Source organism: Puma concolor, chromosome A1, assembly GCF_028749965.1.
Source record: "Puma concolor isolate L17-30 chromosome A1, mPumCon1.1.hap2, whole genome shotgun sequence".
NCBI classification, from domain to species: Eukaryota; Metazoa; Chordata; class Mammalia; order Carnivora; family Felidae; genus Puma; species Puma concolor.
In genome coordinates, this window is record NC_141667.1 from 18,954,237 (window position 1) to 18,966,374 (window position 12,138).

Consider the following 12,138-nt stretch of genomic DNA (forward strand, 5'->3'; position numbering starts at 1 on the left):
TCTCTACCTCATCTATCCAACAGGAAACTGTATATAGAAGATTTAAGAAGGACTTTTCTTGGGTGATGAGCCTGACACGTAGGATTGGGCAGAGGAAGAAGCTCATTTGCAGTTGTAATTGAGGCCTCAGTCAATACAAGGAGCTCTAGAGTTGGAGTAGCCCCTCAGAGCCTGCTACAGATTGAATTATAGGGCTGGAACTTTGTATTCCCACACAAAGCTGTCAGTGGGTGTGAGTAACCCTGGAGAGAAGGTGTCACTTTGGAGGAAAGTGATTACTTGTGAGGACTGCGGCTGTAAGCCATTAACAGCAATTCTTCCAAGAAATTGAGTGATGAATGTGCCAACCTCTAAGAGGGAATTACTGCTTAACACTGAAAGCATATGCTATAACAATAAAGTGCTTAGCACATGGGACCAGAGTCCTGATATCAATGCCAGTACGACCCTGGAACGTAGACACAGAATCTAGAAGGAATAGGATTTATTTTAAATAGATAAATAAATAAATAAATAAATAAATAAATAAATTTTATTTGGATTCCTAAACCATCAAATAGAGATAAAAATAAACAACAGCTAAAGGTGTTGGGTCAAAGAGAAGGGAGGGGATTTACAGTAGTTACTGAGACTTTTCTATGTGTCAGGTAGTAAGAAAGGCAGGTGAAAGGTGAAGAATTGATAATGAGTAACCTATATATAACTTATATTGATAAGAGTAACTCTTCCTTGTTTTTGTTTTTGTTCTTTTGTAGAAAAACACATTTTTTTTTTTAATTTTTTTTTTTCCAGTGTTTATTTATTTTTGGGACAGAGAGAGACAGAGCATGAATGGGGGAGGGGCAGAGAGAGAGGGAGACACAGAATCAGAAACAGGCTCCAGGCTCTGAGCCATCAGCCCAGAGCCTGACGCGGGGCTCGAACTCAGGGACCGCGAGATCGTGACCTGGCTGAAGTCGGACGCTTAACCGACTGCGCCACCCAGGCGCCCCGAAAAACACATTTTTAAAAAAGAAAACTTAAGTGTGTACCAGGTGGTATCAGGAATTATACATTTCTGCTGTTATGGAAAACTGTGTTCTCCACCCACTCTGTTGACCTTTTTAAAAATTTCTGCCATATGTCTTTCTCAAGCAGGTTGGTAACTGAACAGACAAACAAGAAAGAAACAAGAAAATTTTGGATTTTTAATTTGAAGTGAGATAGTATAATTATGACTGCTCAGCCATGTTATAAGGGATAGTTTATTATTCTTTGTACTTTTATGTAATCTTTATCTCTTTAGAAGAAAATTATATCTGCCTTGAAAATGTTTTTTTTTTTTGGTATTGATACCTATTGTTTGTAATTTGTATATTATATCCCCTATAATCATGCTGATATAAAAACCATAGCTTTTCTGTTTACGCTTGTTTGATCTTTGTCAGCTCTCCAAATAATAAATTATGGAAGGCATCTATGAAACAATAGCCTTATAGATGCCATCTACAATTATTTTTCTTTCTACTACATTTGACATAATATTACCATGTTATCATGCCCAACATTTTTATGGTTCTGGCTACTTCCCTGTCCTGAAACTTGATCCTTAGTACACATTGCACTCACTACAAGCTATTATTCCCTTTGTAAAATATAGCAAAATGGATTCAATTATGAATGTAGACTTCTTTACATTGAGAATAGAGTGTAAACATTTGCTGAATATTTGGAAATGTGACTTATGAAAATCATAAAATGCAGTTGTTTTTTATATTTTGTATTTTATAATTTACAACTTTAGATCAGTATTCTCAAGCCAAGGCAACACCTACCTGTGTGTGCACACACACATTCACACACCCACACACAGCCACACGGAAACATGCCAGAGGACATCTTGCAATATCTGGAGATGTTTCAAACTACCACAAACAGGGTGGATGCTGCTGGAATCTAGCCTGTAGATATAAGGGCTGCTAAGCATGCTAGAATGCAGAGGGCAGCCCCACAACTAAGAATTCTCTGGTCCAAAATAGAAACAGTGCTAAAATTGAGAATGGTTTAGATGTTTTGTTTTAGATGGTCTTTTTTGTTAAAACAATAAAAATTTAATTGTAAATGAGACTTTAATAGAATTAGTAAATGAACCTTGATAATAGTCCTGCTATTGGGCTATTGGTAAGAGAGTTTTATTCAGCTTTTTTTTCTTTTTTTTTTTACCTTTTAAACCAATTATATCCACACTATTCTGAGGTCATTCTTCTAATGATACTAAGAAACATCATTTCTTTACCAAATTCCGATTTGGCTTATGGATAATATACAGAATCTTTGAAAATACATACTGTTCTCCTTAATTCAAAAAATATACTAGGAAAAAATTGCATTATAGCATTTTACTTTAATTTTCATTGATATTCCTACCATCTCAACAATTAGTTTTATTTTCCAGTGTATCGTTTCCATTCTTGAAACACTAGTAACATGTATTATTAATGCTTGTGTAATAAATGCTACATTCGCACTAATTTATGTATAGTCAAGTAAACCAGGTATTAATATTAAACATTCAATAAAACAATAAATCATTCCATTAGAATAGTAAACATAATGGGGAGTGCAGAAGTTTATTGAGTATTATCTAGGCTCATAAATAAGATAGAATATTGGTAAGCTTGTAAAAGACATGAAAATAGAGATTTTGACTTAATTTGAAAGTGATAGGGAAAATTGCTACTGAGTTGTGAAAATTGCTTTTCATTTAAGCTTTAGTATGCTTAAATTTCAATTTGACTAAGTCTTCGTATTTTCAATCAGTCCTTAACTAGACTTTCTCCTGAATTGATTCCTTCTTTATTCTGTCATTCAGAACAAAGGTCATATTTACAAACTGTATAGATGTATCCACATTTTATCTGACCCTATGTCAGATTAAGTTCTTCTTAAACATTGTGATGAACTTTTTCTTAGCATATATATATATGTATTTTTTATTTTGAGAGAGAGAGAACAGGGAAGGGGAAGAGAGAGAGGAGAGAGAGAATCACAAGCAAGGATTCTACACTGACAGCACAGAGCCCAATGTAGGGCTCAATCCCATGAATTATGAGATCATGAACTGAGCCAAAATCAAAAGTTGGAGGCTTAACAGACTGAGGCACCCAGGTGCCCCTCTTAACAGATATTAATAAAAATTTTCTTTCTTTACAACAGAGAAGTCTATAAGGAACAAAGATACTACCAATTACTTTTATAAAGCAGAAAACTTTAAATCACTAAATTAACTCTAGAAAAGCATACTTCCCCCTGGATGCCCCCAATACAGTTAAATGTTGATAAATATGTAAGAGTAAGTTCTGTTCATATAAATGCTGTTATTTATATATTTCTGTATTTTCATTTTAAGACCTCTGGCAAAAAAGAAATAAAATAAAAATTTAAAAAAATTACAGAAATGCCATGTTCATTGATCTTGAAAAGATGCCCTTACTGTTTAAATTGCTATTTTAAGGGATGTTATTATACAAAGCTATGTGAGCAGAAATTTTAAGATCAATGCTGATTAATAATAACTGATCTCAATTATAATAAAAAGTTTATACAAATAGAAGTTCCCTGGTTGAATTGGAACCATAGTTTCTAAGTTTTACTTAAGAAAAATAATAAAAAATGGGTGATTACACTACTGTCATTTTTAAGAAACTGAGTTAGGTATTCCATTATTTATACCCCAAAGATTTTAAGTCTTAGATTTTAGTTATCCATATATTGGATCTTAAAAATGTGACAAAATCATAGTCAATTGCACAGAGAAGACATGCAAGATAAAAATGTTTCATTGAATGTATGAGCTAAAGCATAAAGTAAGTGTATATTAAAGAATGAGCAGTGTTGGCTTACAGGAAGGTTCTATGGCTTATTTTATGTCTCCATCCTTTTTACCATTTTCTTTTCTCTTTACCTGTCCTTTCGATGGATCACGATCAATGCAAAGAATAACATATAGTATACAGATCAAGTAAGGTGTGAGGGTAGGAAGACGTATGTGAAGAGAAAGTTTGAGTCTGGCACTTTGACTCATGTCTTGCTATAAGGTTGCAGGGGTAAGAAATGTCAAGTTTCTTATCTTTTCTCATTTCAAGAAGGCCTGAGTGGACAGTCAAACACACTCTGCCCTAGTCATTGGGAGAAGTTCTTATACTAACTTCTTCTTCTTAAATGGAAAAGTTGTGGGAAGTTGGGGACTGGGTATGGAGCTAAGTGAGAAAGGGAACAGATTTATTAAATTACATTGCATTTGTTCTACTTCTAAGCTTACTTCTAACCTGTGAAAGGGATTTCTTAATCTTAGTTACCTATTGGTAACTGGGTTTGGAGGAAAAGCCTCACTTTTTCATTTGAACTTAAGCCAATAGTGGTTATGTATTCTCTTATTTTTTGTGCCTATATTTCCCTCAGGAACTTTTGAAGTGATAAGAAACTAGTTAAGAATAATATTCAAGTCGGGGCACCTGGGTGGCTCAGTTGGTTGAGTGTCCAACTTCGGCTCAGGTCATGATCTCACACCCGTGGGCTCAAGCCCAGCTTCAGGCTCTGGGCTGACAGCTCAGATCCTGGAACCTGCTTTGAATTCTGTGTCTCCCTATCTCTGCCCCTCCCTTGCACATGCTTTGTCTCTGTCTCTCAAAAAATAAAATAAAACATTAAAAAAAAATTTAAGAACAAAATTCAAAGAGAATTAGCAGGATTTTACAATACCACTTATCCTATAACTTATTTTCCCAACAGTTATTAAATACTTATAATTGTTTATGATGAATCTTGATCAAACATATATATTGAATCTTGTAGGAAATAGACATATTTGATAATATATCTAATAAAAATCTTGTGGAAACAGAGTGAACTATGGATTTAGTGATGATAAATGTACATTTACATTGTTCCATACTTGGTTGAAAGAACAAATGCAAAACTGTTGATAAATAAATTGATACTAATCTGTAGGAAAGTGTTTAAACATTAGCTAACAGAGCTTATCCTATTCTACATTTATACCAGTTCCTAGAACAGAAATGGCATGATGAGTGGATTTCAAGGTGAAACTAATTTAGGACATATTAGTAAGTATATTAGATGACAGATTCAGGATGTGAAAGAATATTGATGAGTTAGATGGACCAAAGCGAATTAAATGAAATATAATGAGAATAAATGTAAAGTATTATGCTTAGTTCCAAAGGAACAATTGCAGAAACATTCATTGAAGAAAATAAGTCTTTACACCAGTATATATGAAAAAGATATATGACTTCTAGGTGACTGCAGCTTTTATATAATTCTATTGTATGGTGTGAGAAAATGCAAATTTGACTGTAGACCTTATCAACATAAATACAGAATAGAGAGTAGGGAATTTGATGGTCCCATTGTAACCTCAGACTCCAAATGCCATTGGGACAAAAATTATAATTTCCATGCTAGATTTTTAAGGAAATGTCATCCAAAATAGAATATATTCAGAAGAAAATGGCCAGTTTTAGAGAATACCTTACCATAATAAATACCTAAATGTATGAAAAAAAATAAAAACAAGGGAGTTTTTACAAGTATTTACAATGTTTTACCCTAGGAGGTATCTGGGTGGCTCAGTTGGTTAAGCATCTGAATCTTCATTTTGGCTCAGGTCATGATCTCACAGTTTGTGAGTTTAAGCCCTTGTTGGGACTCTGCTAATAGCTCAGCTCCTGGAGCCTGCTTTGGATTCTGTGTCTCCCTCACTCTCTGTCCCTCCTCTGCTTGCACTGTTTCTCTCTCAAAAATAAATAATAAACATTTAAAAAGTAAAAACAATGTTTTACTCTAGAATGACAAATATTATGTATATATCACATAATTTCAGAAAAAGATAGGTGCATAAAGAGAAAATATGGGTAGAGGTTTCACATAAATATAGAAAGTTTTAAATATTTAAGATCATAATGGAATGGGTTCTGTGTTAGTTTGGGCTTTTGCAAAGCACACACAAAGTTATAAATAGAAGATAAGAGATTTAATGGGAAAATGCCTGTGTAAGGAGTGAAAACTGGAAATGGAGAGCAAGAGCCATTAAATGCCTGGAGCCATCTTGAGAAGTATGACCTCAGCTAAAATGCTGTGGAATTAGTATTCATGGGTTGTCAGGTAACCACATGGAAGCATGTTCTTTTCTTTCTTTCTTTTTCTTTCTTTCTTTCTTTCTTTCTTTCTTTCTTTCTTTCTTTCTTTCTTTCTTTCTTTCTTTCTTTCTTTCTTTCTTTTCTTCCTTCCTTCCTTCCTTCCTTCCTTCCTTCCTTCCTTCCTTCCTTCCTTCCTTCCTTCCTTCCTTCCTTCCTTTCTTCCTCTTCTCTCTCTCTCTCCTTTCATTCTTTCGTATTTATTCTTAAGTTAGTTAACATACAGTGTTGTCTTGGCTTCAGGAAGAGAATCAGTGGTTCATCGCTTACATATACTGCCCAGTGCTCATCCCAACAAGTGCCCTCTTTAATGCCCATCACCCATTTTCATCAACCTTCAGTTTGTTTTCTGTATTTAAGAGTCTCTTATGGTTTGCCTCCCTCTCTGTTTTTATCTTAAGCATTTCTTTCTTGAAAGGAAGCACGTTATAGGTGCTATGGAGTCCTCCATTTGCCCCATGTAGTTCCACCTCTCCATTCATGACCAGACAGTAGCTCTTCCAACACTCCAGTAGTTACCCCTTCCTAGGTGTAAATTTAGAAGAGAGGTGAGATAAATTACAGCTCTCATTCCTGCAGTTGGTTTTGAGACTACAACTCATTGTATTCCCCCTCTATTATATATTCTAAATTCCTCTTACCTCCAGCTATCACCTCTGCTGGTCTTTTTATTGACCTAGGACTGTAACACAAATCTTCATTTTAGGGGTCATATCACTTAAGAATCATACCTTTCTCAAGCAGACATACTTTATCCCTATCTATTGACAATCACAATTGACATAGAAAAACAAATGGACAGCCAAGTGAATCACCTGCATTTTGCATATATTTTTCACTGCCTTGAAAGTATATCAATATCCCTATCTTTTCCTGCTAATCAGGGTTAGCTCCTCATGAAAAGTTCCCCTTCCTGCCTGTTGGTCTAAATGAGGGGTATATTCTTCGGGATCAGGACTTTATTCCAGCAGAATTCAGAGTTCCAGAAATGGGAAACAACTAACTAAAATGGACCTTTGGGAGTGAGGCCTCCACCTTGTTTCCTGGATTCATATCATTTTCCTATTGAGGATGCAGTAACATTTCTGATTTAGTGTGGATGGAATACTATCCTCAGAGTATTGCCTCCAAACTGGCCTTTCAAATGAATCTTTAGCAGGCATTCCAACTCTACTAGTCCAACTGTTTTTGAATGGTGTAGTATGTAACATAGGCCCAATCCTCCATATTCTTTGTTATGAATGGGGTTCTTTGTTTTAATACCCAGTTGTATGGGATTTCATGGTTATGGGCTCATAATCTGTAAGCTCCTGAATAATGGTGTTGGCTGAGACTTAGTAAGAAGACAAAGCAAATCCATACTTGAAATTAAACATCTGTTCCTATGAGAACAAATCAATAGCCATTCCAAGATGTTAAGAGCCATTTTATCTCCTTGAAGCATAGTATCATACCAGCCACTCTGTTGTTTTCTGTTGTACATTTAGAGGTGGCAATAGCTAGACCAGCTGTGATAAGAAGGGGTACGTGCATATCCTTCATTTCTGCTAGAATGCACTTATAAAGCAAGTTTGTTATTTTTACCCATATTCAGGTGGTCTTCTGGGATGTCCCACATAGTCATTGGTGTGATATGAGGGAATAATGCTGGTGCAGTTGCTCTAGGTGACATAGGGTCCTGATGACTTGCTAATGTCCTCTAGATTGCTTATGTCTTCTATTCCTGCGTGTGCTCAGTCCTAAAGTTATTGTCTTTATCTTTCAACAAATTTTCTATTGGACCTTCCTGACTTGGGATGTCTTATAGGACTCAGTTTTTGATGTACAGTGCCAGCATTCTGACTTTATTAAGGAGTAGGTGCATTCCAATAGCTGTTTTGTTGTTGTTGTTGTTGTTGTTGTTGTTGTTGTTGATGTTGTTGATGTTGTTTCAAGACATCTAACTTTCTGTTTCAGAGAGCATGACCTTCATCTGGAAACCTATGGGCTTATATTCTGATCCTATGACAGGACTTGCCATAAACTTCACAGTGCAACTTCTGCTACCACTGATCCTTCCAGCACCTTAGATACCACTAGAAGGGCAACTCATACTACTGTTGGACCTACTGCAGAGTCCTTCCCTGCTCTGGGCCTCACTCAAAGCAAGTAGGCTTCCTTATCAACTGGTATATATTCCAAGGAAGTATTCTTAAGTGTGGAATGTATTGCCTCCAGAATCTCATGTTTACTAAGTGCTATGCATACTTCTTTTTTATAGGAAATGCAAGATGCAACAATTTGTCTCTTGTTTTCAAGAGAAGAACCTAACTATTTGGACTCCTGAAGATTTTACTGAAATGGCAGGTCATTGATATCTTTAGGGTTTATTTCCTGCATTCTGAAATTTATATATTTTGTTAAGGTCTTTATCATCTCATGCTAGTTATCTGTTCATCATGCTGCCCATTCATCACAATAACATCAATATATTTGATCAGTGACATGTTCTACATAAGACCTTGGAGCTACTACTCATGGTCCTGTGGTAGTCCTCAAAATTCATCTGGTTTCTTCAGGGGTTAAAATCATGAATCAAATGATAACATAGGGACCCTCTCCCCTGCATTCTTTAGATCTTTAGTGTTACACTAATCTCTACCGTCTTGCTATACCACGTAATATGTTTTTATTTACTATCTTGGTTGGGGGAAGTTTTAGAAACTTCCATTTGTCCTTCTGCACTATTGGTTACACTTACTTCCCAAGCCAAGTTCCCAATGAAGAGATTATGTTAACTACACAGTGTGCCAACTCCAGTTATAGATTCAGAGATTGATGAAATGATCACCATGTAGATTCTCTAATCCAGTGGGCCTACTATATGCTGGACACTGGCAAGATTTCTATTTTTTACCTGGATCAAGATAATTATGGGGGGGAAGGGGAATAACACTTCATGTATCTGAGAATCCATGTCAACTCAGACCCTGTGTTCAAGCTCTTGAAATGATATGCAATATTCTTTACACATTGTACTTCTATCCAAGCAAATAGCTATAGGTAGTTTGGAAAAGAATTGGCACAATTATTAAAGCATATTCTTGCCATAATGTTGTTGGGTCCTCCTTCCATGGATCTGGAAATCTTTTCAGGTGTATGTCTCTGAGATAAAAACTATTGGCACTGTATTATGACAATTCCTGGGTTACTTCTCTTAGCATCCTATTTTCTCATTACTGCTTTATTTAATTGTATATTATTTTATGATGGTATTACACAGTACCCATATCTTTTTTGCCTGGAGATGCCATGTTTCATTATCAGCTTCCATAACACCCTGAAGCTTAAACTCCTCTTGGTTGTCACTCTGATCTTGCCAGTATACAACACTGCATCCCCCTGAGGCTTCTGGTAGACCTTAAATAAACTATCCTCTCTTTTACTATTAATCAGAAAAGATTTATGACCTTCCTCAATCTCAGCTTTAGCCTGCCAACAGTTTCCACTGGCTAATCATGCTGGTGTCCCTCTTACCACTTTATCCCTGATGGCCTCGGTAGATGGTGTGTCCTCTGGGCCTTCCCAGGAAACAAAATTATCAGGTGGGCCTTGGCATTTCATATAATATATCCACCCAAACATGCATATTCCTCTAATTTTTTTTTTTTTGTTACCTCTACCATCTGCAATGGCAATTAAACCTTTTTAGCTTCACTCATCCTGGGCTCTTGTTTTCTCCAAGCTTCTAGGAGCCAATCTGGCAGTGAGTCTTGACACATCACTGGAATCCTTGCTATTGTGTTAAGTTCTATATACTAAGAGGATTCCCTTACAAATGAGTTGGGCAAACTGGATATTATGAGGGAATAGTCCCCACAAGACTACTCTCACTTCAAACACTAGCCATAATTTGGGGGTCCCTATAGCCTTCTCACTTATTACTAGCTGGCCATGAATTTGTGGGTCCCCACAGACTCCCTCAGATTCAATAATCCACTATAATGATTCACAAAACTTTCTGAGGGCCATGATTCTCATAGTCTCACGTTTATAACAGCCAACAGATACACAATAGAACCAGCCAAATGAAGAGACAGGTAGGGTAGAATCTGTGAGCACCCAAACTTGAAGGTTTTATCATGTTTAGGGACATGTTACCCTTTCGGCATTAAAGGTGGTAATATGCAAAGAATATCACCAACTAGGGTTTAACTACAGACTATCTCTGTAGCTGAACTGTAGTCCCAGGTCCACCTTCCTTTTCTCCTCCCTGAGAGGTGAGCCACCACTTCCTCTGGAGGTGTGAACTCATAAGGCGTGGTTCAAAGCCACTGCCAATCACATTGATAGATTGTCCTAGAACTGGAGCTCCCAGGAAAACAAGGACTCCTGTCAGGCAGGAAATTCCAAGGGCTACAGATTATCTAACGGTAGCCCCCCGGCAAAGGTCAGACCTCTTTTGGAGAAAAAGAAATTCTTTACTATGCACCCCCCAGTTGACAAATTTACCTTTCATCAATCTTATCTTCTGGCCCCCTTGACCAGGTACATTTATGAAACAGCTCCAAGGCTCTCACATACTGGCTCTTTCCAGTACCTCCTTCTTCTTGGGAAACTTCTTTCTTCTAAAAGGTCTCCCTTCATGATGGATAGTGCTAGCCCTTAATAAGCTTGGATGGGCGACCCTGCAGTCTCTGAGGGTTCACAGGTGTTTAAATAGTGGAATGTCTCCACAAGATATACCCGGTTGTCAGGTTTTCTCAAATGGCATTCTTACTCTGGAATAAGTGTTCCTCAGTTGAGTATTCAATCACCTTTCAATTTTCTCTTTTCCTTATATTGGAGATAAGGGCCTCTTTGTGAGCTCCTGAAGAGGTCCTCTGGCCTTCACATTTAGTGTCCTAGGCCCTTAGGTTTTCACCATCCTTCAGAAGAGTAACAGTGCAATTTTATAGTCAGTAAACAAGTCCGTTTCCCTGCAAGCTTTGTTCCCTGTGTTTTTCAAATGTCTGAATTGTCACACTGTTTAGGGCTTCTCCCTACCAGAACATTTTCCCAAGTAACACCAGTAAAAAAATTAGCAATTGGGCATCCATCTTGTGTCAGAGAACTATTTGTGTCCTGAGATGGGGTTTTCAATGTCTCCTGCCTGGTGAGTGAAGCAGTTCTGAAACCTCTTCTTACCACCTGCTCATTTAGGCATCATCCCATTGAACATTCTGTCAATCAGCTCCTTTGGGAAATAGTCTCTGAGATGAAGTGAGAGGTAAACAATATTGTGAGGATTAACACCTGAAAAGTTAAAAAACAGAAAGCAGGATTAAGCATGGGAACAGTCAAAACATGAGGCAGGAATTACCAAGATTTTATCAGCCAACAGAGTTACAGACTAAAACCTGCTTATTAGAGGAGTCTCACTTGAGGAAAAGTAGCTAGGGCCCAGGATGATGAGTCATTGTGTGGGACCACCCCAAAAAGAGCAAGATCTTGGCTCAAAAAAACAGGCACACTCGAAGGAGTGTTAACACTCAAAGCTGCCAGCTAATCCTACTCAGCCAAGCTCTTTCTTGAAGGAGTATCTGAGTCACACATCTCCTTGTCCACTTAGTTTCAGCCCCACCAGAGAGGGTGCGGTGGACTTAACATTACATTTTGTTAGCACTGTTCTTTTCATGGTTCACATGCTTCATTTTTAGAAAAAAAAAAAAAACAAAACAAAACTATAAGCATGGTGTATACCATTTATGAGTTAAAATATGATAAACATCAATGATATTATAAGACAACTCAAGGTATGGTGTTAGTATTATAAAATCATTTGATATGTGCCAAGAAAAAAAATGCCATGAAAATATTTACTCGGTCTTTACAAGGTAAAAGCTGAGGTTTTAGAATACTGAAATAATTACTTTAATTTATCTCATTCTTTGCGAACATTTGAAACTTTTGCAAATATCTC